Genomic DNA, 19406 nt, shown 5'->3' on the forward strand with positions numbered 1-19406 from the left:
GCGATCAAGGTGTAGCCTAACTAGGTGCCCAGATGCTGCCATAATTCTCAACAGGAGCTCTGAAGCTTGTCCAAAAGCAATACCACTATGGCAATTATGTGGGAGAGGTTTGCTCTTTGCAAAGAGCTAGCGATCCTGCTGAGGAATTATGTGGTTAATGTGCTAGAAAATTCTTTATAAGATGGCACTTCCTTTTCCGGCTTTCCAGCCTCCCACACCTAGGGCTTGCCAGTTTCTTATATAAATACAATGGCCTCCCTGGCACTGCTGGATTTCATTTCCATTGAAAAGGTGACAAACCACGTTACAACCACCCACCATCTCCTTGAAACCCACCCAGCTGTCTGGACGTCTCAGTCAGGCTTAGCATTTCCTGCATGGTGCTAAGTTACCAGACGACTTCTCAACAATAACACCCAGCCCAACTTCTACCATCAACCCATTCTGAATTCTGGAATTCTGAATTCCACTGTGGATGTTGGCTCTTGCTGTAGCATCTTAATCTTTGTTTATTTCCCTAATGTAATTGAAGCTCTTCTGAGTTCAACTCTCCTAAGCCCTGCACTCTACCTGAAAATGGACTTGAGACAAATACTGAGCTTTCTTCAGCCCAAGCTCCACACAGTTGTGTGTCTGCATTTTGTGTGGGACGCTGAAATGGTGATAAAGGAAATAGACAGTAGATGGCAGGAGATTGTATTTCACCTTCCTGGTTTGCTACTGTGTGACCTTTAATAAGCTGCTTAACCTGTCTGAGTTCTGGGTTCCTCATGGAGAGTGAAATGGGATCTTTAGTATTATGATTCTATAATCTCAAACATGGCAAGAGTAGGAATTCTCTCTTATCATCTTAGCTGCAAAGTATTAACCAAGATGCAGTAAAATTCTTAATTAAATACTAAGTGCTGACGCACCAAATCTAAAAGAAGCTAATGTTCTCAGCTAATAGTGGCACCAATTTTTTAATGGTGGACATCAGAGTAGATATAACATACCACAAAATGATTTTTTTTTAAAAAAAATGGCTTCATAGTCAAAGAAATATGAAGGGGCCACTTGTAAGGATGTCCTATTGGTGACCCAGCTTCCAAAAGTGCAGAGGAGGACAAGTTGACTGAGAGGCCACCATCTAAGAAAATCAGTTTATTCATGTAATTGGGACAGCACATTGCTGGGAGCTGAGGTGAGCCAAGTGGAGCTTTCTAAGCAGACAACAATTTGTCAGGACTTCAGACCAAAAAGAATCAGGAAGGGAATGAATAAGAGCCAAGTTTTAGGAAGAATAAACAGAATACCAGGAAGTCAATCAAAAAATAACATAGGATGATCTGAGACTCGATATGAATAACAATCTGAGGACAGACCAGTTTGGATTTTCAGGGAGGTGACCCAAGCCATAAGCTAGGAACAGAATTTAGCAAAATGGAATTGGCTAAAGTGTCGGAACAGGAGTCAGGCAAGATATTTGCCTGTCTGGGTCCAGGTTCTACATGTTCATGAAGCAGAGTCGAGGCCGATCTCTGGAAATGGTTGCTTGTTAAAGGGCCAGTCTCTGCAAGTTCCATTACAATAGCAACCTATAAATGCTTTGAATAAATCTTCTTTGCAAATGAATATAGCCTAATATTAGGCTAAATCAAAGAAAGAATCCAGAATTGTAAAAAATGACATGACCCAAGACATTGCTTTTGACAGTTTTTGTGATGGCATGGAAGATGTGCCTGTACTACTAATATTAAAGATAACATTATAGAAGATTTGGAACCTCACAAGTCAACTAACTTGACTTCCTAGTGATAGAAAAAGAAAAGAAAAATAGTCCTGACAGATGTATCCTGTGAAAGCCAAATGCTGAAAATTAAAGAATGCCTGCAATGTTCCTGTCGGGTTCCATTCTCCTCAAAGCTTTCTTAGAAGTAAACAATTTCGGGTTGTTGTGTTTATGAAAACCACCTCCCAGATGCTGAGCTAGGCCAAACCACAAGACTGGTCATGGGTTCAAAGACAAATGAAAATGGTGAGTTGGACCCCGTGAAGGTTGCCTTTACCTGCGTTCACCATTAAACCAGCAAGCACTCAATTCAAGAGGCACGTGAGATGGGGAAGGGTTAAGGCTGTCTGTCTCCCTTGTTATTCAAAGAGTGCCAGAGGTGGTCTCACAGTTTTAGGAGACTAAGAAATCCTTCTGTTTAGATGAGCCCCAGACCTCTGGATGTTAATTGCATGTTGTAAGGTTCAGCTGCAGAGAGGATGGCTGTCCTCCTGCCCAGCCTCCCTTATTGCCAGCCAGGGAAATCTGCACTATGGTTCCTGACCTCAGTGTTCCATCTTCCTCTTCATAATGGGATCTACTAAATCTTGCAATGTACCCAGCCAGATAGTAGACTACCATGGAAGAATAAAACCTGCTTTGCATTTTTTAAGTGAAACATTAGATTGTCCCCAGAACACTTTATAAAGATTTCTTAAAAGACCTATGGAGAAACCTGAAATTTCTATAAATTTTTATGGATGCAAGAAAGGACAAGAAGAGCTGCTATGAAAGACCCTTTTATACCTGACCCTGGTTCAACATTCACTGATGTCAACAAAGGATACCACTCAAGACCCAACAATATCCAGAGCAAGATGACACCATGGCAAGCTGTCCAGCCTCCAGGGTTAGGGGTAGGTAGACTTTCCAGAAAATACTGTCATGTTTTACAGTTTGAGCTAAGCACTGGATACCACAAGAGCCAAATATTCCTGTTCTCCCAATACTTAAGAGCATGTCCTCGAGCTTCTACTCAGCTAGTGATTCAATGGAGAGCAAAACCCACGGTGAGCTTTGAGCTGCCAGAATGAAATGACATGTAAAGGGAAATGAGGGCACGCTGCTGAAGGCAAGGGCAAGAGAATAGGGCAGGCGTAATAGGGGAACAGCAGCCGGAAAGCCAAAGCACAATATGAGATGCAACCAGCGAGAGAAACAAAGGGCAGCCAGACGATATTTCACAAATACATTAGGAACAAGACAAAGGAGAATGTAGACCCGCTAATTAGTAGGGAGGGAAAACAAATAGCAGATGCATCAGAAGGCTTGAGCTTTTAATACCTATTATGCTCTAGGCTTCACAGAAATGGTTAGCTATCATCAGAAGCGGAATATAAACCACAGTAATGAGCATATGGGGGAAAAAAAGGGGAAGTTTAAATGGAAACCAAACGGATTAGTAACTACTTAGTCAAGCTGGATGGTTTCAAATTAGGTCCTGAGAAGAGTCACAGTGCTATGGTAACCAAACTAGCTTATGAAATGCAAGTCCCTGTTAAAATTTCTGTTGAAGGAGTGGAAAGATTTCAGGTTGCTGAATCTGAGACAAGCAGGGTCAGCACTGAGCAAGAGGAAACAGAAGGTGGCTCGAAACAAGAGTGTTGACCATCAGAGAAGCACAGGTATCCCCTGCTGTGTGATAGTAAAGGTGAATTAAAGAGAGTGAGTCGTTTGTCCCAGACTAAAACCAGAGCTATGACGACTCAGTGAGCACAGTTACCACAGATCAACAAGGGTATGACATCCTGGAAGTACCATATTCCAAAACAGAGCCACCATGTCTCAGTAAATATGTCAGGCACTTGACCAAAGAGGGCAGAATTGGGAGCCTCCAAAATGCCTGGGAAGCTATTGAGGCACAGTCTTGGAAAGCTAAGTCAAGGTTCTGTGCCTTCAGTTTTCAGATTAATCATAGCAATTATTCTTTATTAATAGTATTTCAGATTAATAGCTAAAACAGTTTTCATCCCTCCTCCATGTCATGCACTAGGCTAAGTACTTTTAATGCATTTTTAATTTAATTTTCTCAGTAAACTGCTAGATCCTGTTATTACCTGTGTTTTTTAAGCTTTTAACTCCCTTGAGCCTCAGATCTTCATGTAACTCGTCTGAAGTGGTAGAGCCAAAATGGTGAAAGAAAGGGGAGAGGCTGTGTTGATCTGCTTGTTTACTTGCTAACCCTAAGCTGTAAGAATTGATACAACTTCCTTGAGTTGTTAGCTAAAGCAAAAGACATGACAGTTAATTTATTATTTGATTCTTTTCATCAATGTGTAACTCCAAGGATTCTGCGAAAATGTCTGTGCTACTTTTTTAAAGCCATAAGCAGATGTGTTACTTTAACAGCTAAAAACCAGGGAACTCTACATACTCATGACATCCTTCTCTAACTACCAGATAATGAGGACGGAATGAATGGGGGTAACGGGGCTCTGCTGGTCCACACCTGGCTGCAGCTAATGAGCAAGGATGGCCATGGTCCAGCTGGGGTTTCAAGACGTGGCATCTCCTGGTGAAGTCACCTTTATCTGGGGCAGGGATGACAAAACCTTGCAACTTCCTCACATCTACTGCACCCATGGCAAATATTTCTAAATAATCCCAGTAATCTTTTTCTTGGAGCCAAAATGGGACCCAAGAGCCCTTCTCCACATTTTGTTTGCAAAAATACTTCGAAGTATTCTATGGAGTAATTCTTCCTGTTATCAAGATATCGAAAGTAGCAGCCAATTGACTTCCTGTTTTAATTTTTTATAACCATTCATCCAACAAACATTAGGAAATATTGAGCCTAAAGAGACAAACTAGATGTCTCTGCCATCTCTTCCCAATCTTCGGCATGCCGATTGGAATTGCGTTCATGAATACATGAAGTGTGCACGAACATGGATTTAATATACAATATTTTCCAAATGTAGGAATCACCAGAACCATGTTCTCACAGAGCACGTGCCATCTACAGGGCACTCCAAGGTACATATTTTTGAAAAGTCAAGAGCACATTCCTGGTTAAGAAACCAGAAGGTGGTGGTGGTTGTTGTTGTTATTATTTATTTGAGATGGAGTTTTGCTGCTCTTATTGTCCAGGCTGGAATGCAATGGCACAATCTTGGCTCACAGCAACCTCTGCCTCCTGGGTTCAAGCAATCCTCCTGCCTCAACCTCCTGAGTAGCTGGGATTACAGGCACATGCCACCACACCTGGCTAATTTTTATATTTTTAGTAGAGATGGGGTTTCATCATATTGCTCAGGCTGGCCTCAAACTCCTGACTTTAAGTGATCCACCTGCCTCGGCCTCCCAAAGTGCTGGGATTACAGGCATAAGCCACCGTGTCTGGCCACCAGAAGGTTACTATTAATCATATGTAATGTGCTTCATCTTTGGAAGGCATTTAGTATGTGGTCAGCCCTGGATTAAGTTCAGGACAGAGCGAAGCAAACGGAAAAGGTGCTCAGAGTTGAGGTCCAGACCACAGAGTTGGAACTCTTCCAGTTTCTCCTGCTAAAAGTAAGGTTTGATTCTGGGACTTGGGAAGAATGGAGCCCACCTATGGACCGTCAAATGTGTCTACCTCTGGAGAGATGAGTCAGGGAAGAGCTGGCAGTCAAAGGTGACCCTACAGATCAACCTACCAGATTCTTACAATCTGAATTGAATTTCTCTCCATTTCTCTTGATAAGCTCCACACAGTGACTTCAAGCCATCGAGGTTTAATGTAAGTTAGGAGGTTATGAATTTCTTTAGCAACACTCTAGGCTTGACTATACCTATATCTTTCAATAGATATTGGGAATATTTTAGATACTTCAGCTAAATGTATTTAAATGTTTTTTAAATGGGATATTATGCAGATAGATGTTTACATTCATTTACTTCAACTTTTATTGTATTAACAGTCAGGAGGTGACCTGTCACCAGAATTTGGAAGTATCTTACTATAGTGCTGTATACATTTACAGACATTATGACTGGGGAGGTGGTGAAACCTTGTAAGCTTGCTATAAAACCAGCACAGAAAGACCCCTTAGACTCTCACTGAGGCTGAAATTTCCCAGAATCTAAATTAGAAGTAAGTTGATCCTTGCAACGGGGCTGGGGACATCATGAATCCTTTCAAATTCCATTCAGCTCACTCTTTCCCTTAATAAACACTTATTGAACACATTTTCCATTACAACTAGGGATGCAACAATAAAAACAGAGCATGGCTCCTGCCCTCACAGAGCTCATGATCAAGTGCAATGTCAGTGGTTGGGTTGTGCAGGGGTGGGGAGAGCCTTCCATGTTGCAGTTGAAGAGTTACCAACAGTGTTCATTTATTAAATGGAAGGCCACATACTTTAGTCTGCTTGATCACTCAAAACAACGAGAGCATCTTAAGCCTGTGAATGGCACCATCCACCTTGCAGTTCAAGCTCTTCAGCCAGCAACAATGCTACAACCTCAAATTTATATAGATAAACTGTATGTGTTAATGATTTAGGCAGATTTAGCTTCAATGAAGCACAGACAAATAGAAGTTGTGCCCAGAGATATGTAAGCTGTGCGCTCCCACTTAGTAGGAAAGACTTTCAGTGAATGAAGTCTTCTATAGACAGGTGGTACCTAAAATAATAAGAAATAGGGGAAGATCAAAGTCATAGCAAATGGAAGGAATAAGAAAGAAAACTAGGGTGGCAATGTCTAGTGGGTAGCATCAAGAGACATTTTCTCTTGAAGTAAATATGTTTCTAAGAGGGCAAAGCTCATAGAAGTTTAAAAGATTATGTTCCTCCTGGGTTTATGCACATGTGCACAGATCTCTTCCTATTTGTGTAGATACATTTTGCAGAAGAATCTAGGAGACTCATAGATCTTAAGGCTACAGTTAGGCCCTATCTAGTGTGAACACAGGTTCACAGGCCTCTGAATAAGCATGCAGTCATTGTTAACATAGGATTGAGTTATGGGGACTGTGGCCATTTGTATGCTATTGCCACATGAAAACAGCCAAGTGCATTGAAAGCATTCCATGACCTTAATTTTAAGTTGCTTGAAAGGAGAGTTCACTTTCATAAATAAAAATGTAGAAGATAGGCTTTCGAATTGATAGAATTTCTCTCTCCAATACCTTCAAGAATGGGTAAGCATTTTTTAAAGGTTTTAAGCACTATCTTCTATTTTTTATCATAGCAGTATTCAAATGATGCCTCACACTTTGATTCAGCATGTTCTTTTGAGTTGAAAAATTACCAAGGTCATTTTCAAACTTTGGATGTAATGAGTTTTTGTTTAGAAATATAGCACGTGTATTTCTGGAGGAGAGGGGCCCTATTCATCACTTATTTCATGCCTGGAAGCCAAGAAAACTCTCACGGAGACAGCAATTAAGTAAATATGCATGGATGTATATATGTTTCTGATAATATCGCTCTAGTCCTAATGTAGAGGGTTCTTAGATTATAGTGTATACAGGTGTGTACATATAGGCGTACACTGTCATCTTTCATTTTATTGTATGTACTTATGGGATACAATGCAATGTTTGGATATTTGCATACGTTGTGGAATGATTAAATCAATCTAATTGGCATCACCTCACAACGGGATCAGTTTTTTTCAGTGAGAACAATTAAAATCTATGTTCTTAGCAATTTTCAAGTATATCATACGTTATTATTAACTACAGTCACCACGCCATACAGTAAAGCTCCACAGTTCATTCTTCCTGCCTTACTGAAACATTATACCCTAGACCAAGCTTGTCCAACCCACGACCCACAGAAAGCCCAGAACAGCTTTGAAGGTGGCTGACACAAATTCATAAACTGTCTTAAAACCTGATGAGATTTTTTTGCAATTTTTTTTTTAGCTCATCAGGTATAGTCAGTGTATTTTATGTGTTGCCCCAGGCAATTCTTCTTCCAATGCATCCCAGGGAAGCCAAAAGATTGAACATCCCTACCCTAGACCAACATCTTTCTAATTCCCCTCTCCTTCTGACCCCTTGTAACCACCATTCTACCCTCTGCTTCTATGGTTTCAACATTTTAGATTCTACCTGTAAGTGAGACCATGCAAAATTTGTCTTTCTTTGCCTGGCTTATTTTAATGTCCTCCAAGTTCACCCGTGTTGTCACAAATGGAAGAATTTCCCTCTTCTTTAAGGCTGAATAGTATTGGGTTTTGCATATAGACAACATTTTCTTTATTCATCCACTGATGGTCACTTAGGTTGATGGATTCCGTATCTTTCCTGTTGTCTAAAATGATGTGGTAAACATGAGAATGTCTTCCACATACTGATTGCATTTTCTTTGGATATATACCCAGTGGTGGATCATACTGGATCATATGATAGCTCTATTTTTAATTTTTTGACAAACTTCCATCCTGTTTTCCATAATGGCTGTACTAGTTTACATCCCCACCAACCATATACAATGGCTCTCTTGATTCTACATTCTGCCAACGTGTGTTGTCTTTCTGATTAAAGCCATTCTAACGGGTGCGAGGTGATAGCTCATTGTGGTTTTCATTTGCATCTCCCTGATGATTAGTGATGCTGGCATGTTTTTTCACATATAGATGTTGATGTATTTCTAAGTTGCTTATCTCTTTTAGAAAGTTAAAAACACTAGCTCAATAGACCTGTTAGATTTTTATTCTGGTTTTCAACCAAGTATCTATGCTTTTCTGCTCAAACTATCACTGCAAAGATATTATAGAATCAAAAATAATAGGCTGTCACATGAAAAACAATGTTCTAATAAAAAATTATGGATTTATTGCATAAACATTTCCCTGAAGATCTCTTTTCTAGAATTAAAACTTCAGATAAAGTCACACAGAGTAACATCACAAGGAATGTTACAAAAGAGTGGGAGGGACTGGCTTTCTCACCTTTCTGGTGACTACTCAGCTTGTTCCAGACACCTTTAATTGTTGTCATTTAATATGCTTCCCTTTGTCTTCCTTTGCCACCCCCCATAACCTGCCTGGGTGACCTTATACGCATCAGGTACTGATGGCTGTAAACTAGCCCTTAGGTCCAGACATGTAAATTCAACTCCCTCCTGGACTTCTCAAGTCAACAGCCAACAGGCATCTCAAAGTCCACCTCATGCCCATTCTGAGCTCATCACCCACCAACTCCAACCTCTGTCACTTCCAACTCTTTTTCACTCAACAAATGTTTGTTGAATACACAAATGGATGATCTTCAAAAAGTGCTACAAAAGGAATATCATAGAGAAGACAGCATTGATTTCTGTATCTAATGGCACTTAAAATGGCTGGGTCCTTTCTACAGAACGTTGTTCCTTCTCTCCCTGGAGGTCACAGGCTGAACAACCACTCAGAGCTGGACTTCTGGACACCTAAGCAAAGAAGGAAGTCCTACCCTTGGACCACAAGAGGCTGCATTAAACTTGCACCACAGTTGTTTATAAATCAGCAGCAGCAGTTTGAGCTGCTCAGGCAAAATGTTATGGTTTTATTACAAGTGAAAACAATCCAGATGTGGTTTTTTGCATAAACACATGAAAAAGGGTTAATATTCGGTTGATCTTCTTTCACCACTGCAGTACTCCAATGATGTCACACCCTGTTTGAGGCCGTGGAGCTGACCTGCTCTTAATTAACCAGGCTGGCTCTGTGCAGTGGCTCACGCCTGTTATCCCAGCACTTTGGGAGGCCGAGGTGGGTGGATAACTTGAGGCCAGGAGTTCAAAACCAGCCCGGCCAACATGACGAAACCCCATCTCTACTAAAAATACAAAAAAAATTAATTGGGCATGGTGGCATGCGCCTGTAGTCCAAGCTACTCAGGAGGCTGAGGCAGGAGAATCATGCTTGAACCTGGGAGGTAGAGGTTGCAGTGAGCTAAGTTCATGCCACTGCTCTCCAGCCTAGACGACAGAGCAAAACTCTGTCTCAAAAAAAAAAAAAAAAAAAAAGTAACCAGGCTATAGAGTTTAAAAATAAAAGTATTAATAATCATGGTGTTCCATTTAAAGATAACATACACCATGGAATATATTTGACTCTTCCAAATCAATCCAGTACTTGAGTTTTTTCTAAGTGATGCTTGAATTTCAGGCAGAGGTCTTTACCTTATTATAATATGGCCTGGACCTTAGAGGATACACTGGAGACTCCAAGCCATCTCTAGCAGTGATTGAAGAACCAGTCATTGCCTCCAATAGGTGACAACAGTTCTTTATGCGGAAGAAAATACTGTTGCTTACATAGTTGTTCTCCTCTGGGGCTTTGACACCTTTGGAAGAAAAGCACATACACAGGGCCAAGCTTTAGTGAGGGACTGTCTAGATGCAATCCTAAGAGACTGACACTTGTGTGTAATTCTAACTCAAGTAAGCTTTCATCTCAGGGAAACTAGCAGATTCATTGACATTTACACAGAGCTTTTTCATTTCATTTTGAAAGGGCTTTTCCACACATTACTTCATTCAGTCCTCAGAGCGTTTAAATGACCTACCCAAGATCACACAGTTAAATGACCTACCCTCAGATAAGAGCCCAGGCCTGCAGATGTCTAACTCATCCTGCAACATTCTTAACCAAACCAGCTCGCCAGATGTGCTTTCAATTTACAGATGCCTGAATTTCCACAGCTGAAGATAGATTCCTGTTTTTTTTGTGTGTGTGTGTGTGATTGTCATAAAGTTAATACAGCAGAAAGGAATAAGTAAATTCTCCAAGCTTTCTGGGAGTAGATGATAATAAGCTGGAAGCCATAAAGAACAAAAGGCACAGATTGCTGGGAGGGTGGAAAGAAGGTGAGTGTGGGCTGAGAAAGGGGATCCTGGAGCTGCAGACACCTTGGCCTTCTTCACCATGACCCTGTAGGCTGGTTGCTGTTGACATTTAATGCTATTGTGGAAGGCTTCCTGCAAAACAAACAGCATCTACATAACAAGAGGGAAGTCTCAAGCTTAGAGAACTGCTTCTTGAACCTAAGACATTAATATGTTAATCTACTCCCCCTAAATTAGCTGAAGACCACAGAGGTGAGCATGCACCCCACTTAAGAGTCTGCCTGTAGTGCTGGCCTGCCTCTTTGCTCAACAGATCCCCAGCCCACACTTGGTGATTCTTCCTCTTGCATTTACTGAGTGGTGATCGTTTCTATGACCGCTCATCCTGCAGAAGTGGTGTTGTGTCATTGCATGCAGCAATACTTCTTTAAGATCTTTTATCACCAAATAAGTGAAAGGAGAATGCAGATAATTCACTCATGACTCATTGTTATGGAAGGGACTTAAAGAAAAAAGTTTATTTTGATCTTCAAAGGAAGAATTTGTCCTCTAAAACTTTATCATTATTAATATTGGTTTTATTTTGACACGATTATTTACCAGGAGTAGCTATCATAGCACAGCCAAGAATGGTAATTGAATGAAGAATTGATTTTTATTTCCACTATGTAAAAAGCAGCTCTTATTTTCTACAAATGACCCATAATTACAATTGTCTGGAGAATGTCTTATCAGCCTGAGCAGGATAGAAATAAGCTAGATATACAATAGTACTTCCTAGTCTACAATTTAAATATGTATGCTCATTAATGGCAATTTAAATTAGCATTATAGCAAATGTAGTTCATATCACTCTGCTGGGCAGAGTCTAGCAATGCAGACACAGCCTGTATTTCTGCTCTGTAAAATTCAGAGGAGCCTAGTGTGTTCTTTTTAGTGGATGGAGATTCTGTCACTCTTCCCACACCAGTATTTAGCTAATAAACTCTTAAGCAGCTGTCATGCAGCAGGAAGGAATGAGAAAATTCTCCAAGCTTTCTGGGAGTAGATGATAATAACCTGGAAGACATAAAGAACAAAAGACACAGATTGCTGGGGTAGAAAGAAGGTGAGTGTGTTGGCAGGGCACAGTGGCTCACACCTATAATCCCAGCACTATGGGAGGCCAATGTGGGCGGATCATGAAGTTAGGAGTTCAAGACCAGCCTGGCCAACATGGGGAACCCCACCTCTACTAAAAATACAAAAATTAGGTGGGTGTGGTGGTACGCGTCTGTAATCCCAGCTACTCAGGAGGCTGAGGCAGGAGAATTACTTGAACTCGGAAGGCGGAGGTTGCAGTGAGCCGAGATTGTGCCACTACACCCCAGCCTGGGTGAGACAGCAAGACTCCATCTCAAAAAAAAAAAAAAAAATGGTGAGTGTGAAGCAATCTTAAAGATTAGTGAATTATTTGCTAAGGGAAAATGAAACCTACCCCTGCCTCAGTCAGAACACTAAATAATTTTGGTATAATAAGGATGACAAAGATGTTCTACCCCAGAATCCACATCAGTGGCTATGAACAGACTCCAAGGCAGTGCCACCATCTTCAGGCTGTGGCTTAGCAAGAATTTAAGAACGTTCCTTTGTTCTCAAGAGAATGCCCAAGGCTTGTAGAAGCTGAACAGTTTCTGCAGTTGCTCTGATGCCCAGATGGGAGATGAGAGGTGTACTCATTGACTTTCCCCACTCACCATTCCCCTCCACACACAAATGTTACAGGAAAGGGGTTCCGATCCAGACCCCAAAAGAGGGTTCTTGGATCTCATGCAAGAAAGAATTCAGGGCTAGTCTGCAGTGCAAAGCAGAAGGAAGGTTATTAAGCAAGTAAAGTGATGAAAGAACAGCCTCTCCATAGACAGAGTAGGACGTTCCCAAAAGTAAGAGGAGGAATGAGTCCACCCTAGGTACGATGCTTGTTTTTATACAGGATAAAAAGATCGTGAGGAGATGTGCTCTGCTACAAGGGTTTGTGATAAAGGATTAATTTCTTAATTACTATAGTTTGCAAGAATAAATATTATTTTTAAAGCAAAATTAGGAATGTTTTTGTTGTCAAGATACTGAAATATTAGGACACTCCCAAGTCTGGGTCTGTTTAGTAAACGTTATCAATCTGTTCCCTTAACCATAAACATCTAGAAGCTAGGAATGCCTAACTTTCTGGGAACACAGCCCAGCAAGTCTCAGCCTCATTTTTGTAGCCCTCACCCAAGATGGAGTTGCTCTGGTTTGAATGCCTCTGACACAAATATACACGTACAATCCAAGGACTCTTCCTCTGGGTGTCTGGAAGTCCTCTTTGCTCTTTCCTCTTTTGCGGAAATTATTCTGAGTTAACATAAAACTATCACGTATTGATACCTGGTTACCTACAAAGGTGTTTAAAAACAGTGAGTGCTGAGATGGGTCCATTGAAAGAAGAAAGATTTCTGAAGTGGCCAATATACCATGCTCTTCACTAATTCTTCTTAAAAATTATTTTCAGTGTCAATTTGGTACTTTTTAAATTTTAGATGCAGAATAGAATGGTCTTTTTAATGCCGTGTCTTCAAATTACATAGGAGTAAACCAGAGGGTGGACATACACCTGCAGCTGGTGACTGCTTGTAGTATTTATAATGCAAAACAGCTAATTAAGATGATGGTCAAGTGGTAGTTTTCTGCTGATATTAGCACATAAAATCATGGTTGTGTCTCTCTGTGCTTTCACCCTGTTACAGTACCAGCAAGCTAAAAATCAATGCTTGATGTCAACGCTAGATCTTTCCAAAATATACTAGCCACATCTTCGAAAGAAATACATTTGAATTGGCATCCGCTTGTGGTCACACATCATCCCAGTCTAAACTGATATTCCTTTAAAACCACAGTTTCTCAAGTGGGCCCTGGGGAACACCTACGTCAGAAACAAGTTCAGACATTTTTTAAGATACAGGTAACTTGATTGAACTCTGGACGTATAGATTAGGTTTGAGAAATCTGTAGTGTAACAGCATTCCCCAGGTGATTTTAATCATGCTCTAAAACAAAATTGAGTAACTTGACCAAGGTCTTGTAGTATCCTTATGATAATAAAATAACCAATGATTTTATTAAATCGTCCATAGGACAAACAGTTCTATGAAGAGAAAATAATGTTATGAGACTGGGATACCTGACCATATCCTCCAGTTCCTGACTTCACATCCTATTCTGAATCAGTCTCTTTGGACTCTAACATCAGCCCCTCCTTTATCTCCCACACTGAGCTGCTCTACCCAGGTCATGAGGTACTTCCTAAGCCAGGTGCACTCTTCACTTAGCATCCTGATCTGTGTGTGAATTCTGCGGGAGGAAGAGGTTGATGGTAAAGTCTACAAGTTCAATTTCTCTTCTCACTTCTATTTGATAAATTTTGAATCAGAATTAATCATCTCTACTAAAGTAAACTTTTAGACATTGTTTAATTGGAAACTCATCATTTTTAGAAATAAAAGGCAATATCAATCCTGATGATAGTCAGCACTCTATGGTCCCACAGACAGGAGCAAATGGTGTTGGGAACAGGCCCTGGCCTGTCCTGGTGCTCCAGTCCCTCTCATGGTATTACAGGTGCATTAATGGCTATATTGACTTTACCTTACGAGAAAAACAATAAGTAGAGGATTGACTGGGTGCTCAGACAGCCTTAAACAAAGGTGGCTGAGAGTGAGGAAAGTACACAGAATTTTAAGCCTCAAGTATTCCATATTTGCCTAACGGCAATGTGGTGAAAGGTACTCAAGTTCTTTCAAAAGACAGGCAACATCTTTGCAACCCTTTCTGTTACCATTGGGTTTGAGAAGTGCTCAAGTGGACAAAGTCCACTCAACAAAATTCATTTGACGCTACTGTAAAACTCCTTGGTCATAAATTTGGAAAGTTTTTAGTAATCATTTGTTCCCAAGATTTAATTAAAATTTAAGCCACACATCTGTTTGAAAACATATCAGCAGAGATTCAGATGCTTGTTGCTGGGATGATGATTGACAGGGAGGAACAGATTGACTTGGCATATATGTAGAACTCATTAATCTTCTTCAAGTACATTCCGGGGAAACATGGAGTTCTCTCAACAAGCTGTTACCAAAGCAGCACTTTCATTTGCACAGTTGGAACCCTAAGAGTTTAAGTGGAAGTCACAAGTTAAGGGAGGAAGGCAAAGTGTATTGCGATAAAGTTTTCTGTGATTATATAATCTTACATTGAGAGCAGCAGAACGTTAGTTAAATAATATCACAGCCTTGCTCCAGTTCCTATAGTCTTAATATCTAAATAGGATACAGCCAACTCTAAGGTCAGTCTTAGATATCACTTGTTAAATGAGGATCATTAACTGCTTCCAAATTTTGTATCTCTTTTAGGTATTTATCTTTGTATTTCAAAAGGAATGTTAATTTATTCACTAGAGACCAGGGAGCCTTCTAAGCTACCTTGGTTTATCACTGGAAGATTAAATGCTAAAATGATACAAGAGAAAAAAAATTAAAGATGAAGCTATCCTCTTCTCAAAGAGACAAAATCTCAAAAAAAAAAAAAAAAATAGAGAGCAACCCCACTCAAGAAGACACCTTGCAAATATTGGCGGGAGAGTTGGGTTGATGGGAATTTTCATGAACTTAGCATTTCTGGCTTCGTGCTTTCTCTGAGTGCTGTCTCTGCAAATTTAAATCCATCTTATTTCAGAATGCTGGGTTTGTAACTGAGAAGAAATAGTGCAGATGGCTAAATTATGCTCACTTGTTCAAAACCATGACAACTTACCATAATATAGCTGTAAACACCTGAAATTAATTAGAGTACATTTCAATGTGGAGAGTATGATTTACAGTATGGGCTTAAATACAGAGATGTGTTTTGATTTCAAGTCATCACTTCTTATTTTACCTATAAATGTTGATCAAACAGAGTTTGTTTTGTCTTTTAATGAAGATGATTTTTAAGGGTCAAGGGGAGGAGCATAGAGTCCAATATTCAGAGCATATACATTTTAGAAGAACGAGAGTACAATTTTCTTAAAATTGTGATACAAACTTTTAATGATCATTTTGGGGACATGGGAAGGTACACTAATAGTTTTTAAATACCTATTATGGGTCATTAATTTTTTACAAAACTGCCTCCTGAACTTTATTGTAGGACTTTCAAGAGCTAAAACTACATCTCGTTGAATCTCTTTACCTCAGAGTAACTTACAGAGGGAAAAGCCCAGTGTATGAGTCAGAGAAACTCCAGTTTGAATGTGGACTTTGCAGCTGTCTGTATGCCCTTGGGCGAATGGCTTAATCACTTTGACAGAGAAGGAATCCTCGCACACTAGGGAGAAAGAATCAGAGAAAATGGACAAAGGCTTTGTCCAGACAAGGAGATCTCTTTGGGGAAACAATAAGTTAAGGTCAAAGTATGTTGAATCTGAGATGCTAATGGGCCATCCAGGAAAAGATTGAAGGCAAGTAGTAGAGAAATGGAGTCCAGGAGAGAGCTGAGGCACACAGATATCTACTTGGAAGTCACTGGCGGATAATATTTGAATTTCTGAAATTAAATGAGATCACTGAAGAAGAGAGTATGAAGAAAACAAAATACCTCTAAGTAAATTCTTGAAAAACTTAAAGATCAATCAGCAATAAAAGAAACCAAGAAAGGAAAACCTGGAAATAGGAAGAAAATTAAAACATTACCCTGTCACAGGGTATTTTGAATAGGAGAAAATAGACCACAAGATCAAAAGCTTGAGAGTAATCAAAAAAGATAAGGACTGGAAAAAAATAAAAGGCAACTGTATTTGACTCTTCAGGAACATTCTCAGTAAAATGGCAGAGACAGAAGCCAGATTCGAAGAGGTGAGGAGTTGTTAAAAAAAAAAAAAAAGAAAAAGAAAAAGAGAAAGACAGAGAAAAGAAAAAGCAGGCACTAAGTAAAGAAAAAACACTTAAAAGAAGTTTAGGGTAAAAGGAGAGGTGAAAATAGCAAAATAATTTGAGGCAACTCAGAGAACGTCTTTGAAAGTGGGGAGACCGGAGTATGTTTGCTGATAGGGACAAAGAGGGCAGAGAGAGAAAGAAATTGATAGAGCGAGTTTCCGAGGAACCTAGGAGGAATAAGATGTGGAACACACAGAGTTGGGTTAACCTTGAAAAGACAGAATCTTCTTCCTCTGAGCCAGAGGGAGAAAGGATAAAGGGAGATACAGATAAATCTTATGATGGCTTACTAAATTGAAAATATGGACCTCATGCTCCAACTCAATTTCTCTTTCCTCACTTATCTGTAGTTCTACGCCTGTCTTCCCCCACTTATGAGATATCAAGTAAAATCCTATCTTGGAGAAGAAAAGAATGGATTCATTTTTAAGAAATAGTTAACTTCAGGCCACTGAGGTATTTCTTAGAATGAATCAAGAGGTCATCCTGATATATTATTATGGTCTAAAAGAATTGATGCACTTTGAAAAAGGAAGCAGCTTAATCCCTTTCCCTAGTAGGATTAGTCATAAAGTAGACTATTTAATACTTGAAGAGACCTTTAAGGATCTTCTTTACAAACAGGATAATGTTAAATCTGTCTATGCAAATATAATGAACTAATTAGATTAATACCACATAACTTTACTTCAAGTAAAGAAAAAAATGAATTTTCTGTCATTAAAATCCCATTACATCAGCCTTAGTATATGTATGGAGGGATCTTAGTTTACCTCCTGTTTTAATCACCTCTATTTACCGCATTGGAAAGACAGGAACCCCTTCCCCAGAGTGTTAGAGAAGTTGAAGCACTCAATACCCAATACTGGCAGACGAAATCAACAGCACTTGATGAGTCTCATGGACTCAGAGACTGGGAGAGGAGAGAGTGTCAGAGTACACAGGACCACACAGCATGATTGCACTTGGGGACAGGATGAACACCTATAGCTGTGGAAGTCAGAACGTGTAGTATCAAAAGGGTGAGATGCCCTCTGGTTCCCATAGCAGGCTGTGATTGGCTTGTTGGGATAATCCCACAGTTCAGCAGAGAACTGAAACCCACCACTTGGGTGAGCAGGAACCGTACCTTGTCCCTTCGATTAGGAAGGTTTGGACCAGGTGCGGTGGCTCACACCTGTAATCCCAGCACTTTGGGAGGCCAAGGTGGGTGGATCATGAGGTCAGGAGTTCAAGACCACCCTGGCCAAGATGGTGAAACCCCATCTCTACTAAAAATACAAAAAGAATTAGCTGGGCATGGTGGCGGGCGCCTGTAATCCTAGCTACTCAGGAGGCTGAGGCTGAGAATCGCTTGAACCCTGGAGGTGGAGGCTGCAGTGAGCCGAGATAGCGCCACTGCACTCCAGCCTGGGCGACAGAGTGAGACTCTTTGTCTCCAAAAACAAACAAACAAAAACAAAAACAACAACAACAAAAACGAACGTTTGGCTTGGGGGACCTTATCCACAGGAGCAGAATGGGGAGGGAATTTGTGGTCAGACCATTAGAGGCCCTCCTGGTTTACTAAATATCAAGGTGTTACATAATGATGAGCCATAATTTTAGACTTTACACCACATAAAGTGAGCAAACCTGTGGGATAAATAGCCATGATTCAATGGGACTGGGCTGTAACTAGTGATAGCATAAGCATTTTGCCAGTGTTCATAGGGGTGGGGGCTTCAAGAAAGCTTTTGGATTTTTTTTTTTTTGAGACAGAGTCTTGCTCTGTCGCCAGGCTGTAGTGCAGTGGTGCGATCTCGACTCATTGCAACCTCCGCCTCCCGAGTTCAAGCGATTCTCCTGCCTCAGCCTCCTGAGTAGCTGAGACTACAGGCACATGCCACCATGTCTGGCTAACTTTTGTATTTTTAGTAGAGATGGGGTTTCACCATGTTGGTCAGGATGATCTCGATCTCCTGACCTTGTGATCTGCCCACCTTGGCCTCCCAATGTGTTGGGATTACAGGCATTAGCCACCATGCCCAGACAGCTTTTGGAATCTTATTGGAGTAATTTGCATTGTTACTTGATGTACTTTCCACAAACACAGTTTGATATAAATAAAAACACTGGTCACATAAATATCCCCTAATGCTTTTGGTCTATTTTGAAATGGCAGGTGCTCTGTCAGCAAATATTCCTTCTCTAAGTGAAGTGTTCCTCACGGAGGAGAATTGAACGAATCTCAAGACACTGATGAAGTATGTCCATTTTGTGGCTGGCAACTCTAGACCTTATAGTTGTATTTAACTGTGACCCCAAACAGGGATTCTGGTTTGACTCTTGGCCCAGAATGTCAGCAAGTGTCCCAACAGGTAACAGATGTCACCATGAAGCAGGGTCTGTGAAAAGAGTTTGATGAGGGTGCCGACAGGGACAGAAAAACACCAGTTATTTTAACAGAGAGAATTTAATACAAGGAAGTATTTACTGGGTAACTGAAAGGGTAAGGATGAATTCTTAATAATCACAGAAGACAAATGAGCTGCATGAAGCAGCTCGGGCTGGAGGAACTACGGGCATCAGTTGGGATTATTAAAATGCAGAAGATGACAGATGGGATCTTGTGGACAAGAAGCAGACCTCTGAGGAGGGGGCTCCACTGGCTAGTGTTGCTGGGGCATGAGGAGGCTTGTTTTGAAAGTTTTGGAAAACAAACAGCAAATTGGACAAGCTGGATTCACTTGCTGCTGCTGCTGCTGCTGCTACTGCTTCAACAAAATGCCACTGCCGGAATAAATGGTAAGCTGCCATGATGCACATAGGAACAAGAGGCAAACAAGAGGGAGGAAGCCTCCT

The 19406-nt window shown here is 40.6% G+C and overlaps 1 protein-coding gene and 1 long non-coding RNA gene across 2 annotated transcripts in view; one reads left to right on the forward strand and one right to left on the reverse strand.

The window, feature by feature from the left end:
• CELF2 (CUGBP Elav-like family member 2) overlaps positions 1 to 19406 on the forward strand; it is an 867789-nt gene that overhangs the window by 56002 nt on the left and 792381 nt on the right. The window lies entirely within an intron of this gene.
• Positions 1 to 19406, reverse strand: part of LOC117974494 (uncharacterized) — a 58208-nt gene that overhangs the window by 32384 nt on the left and 6418 nt on the right. The window lies entirely within an intron of this gene.

The sequence above is a fragment of the Pan paniscus genome, chromosome 8 (assembly GCF_029289425.2).
Source record: "Pan paniscus chromosome 8, NHGRI_mPanPan1-v2.0_pri, whole genome shotgun sequence".
NCBI lineage: Eukaryota > Metazoa > Chordata > Mammalia > Primates > Hominidae > Pan > Pan paniscus.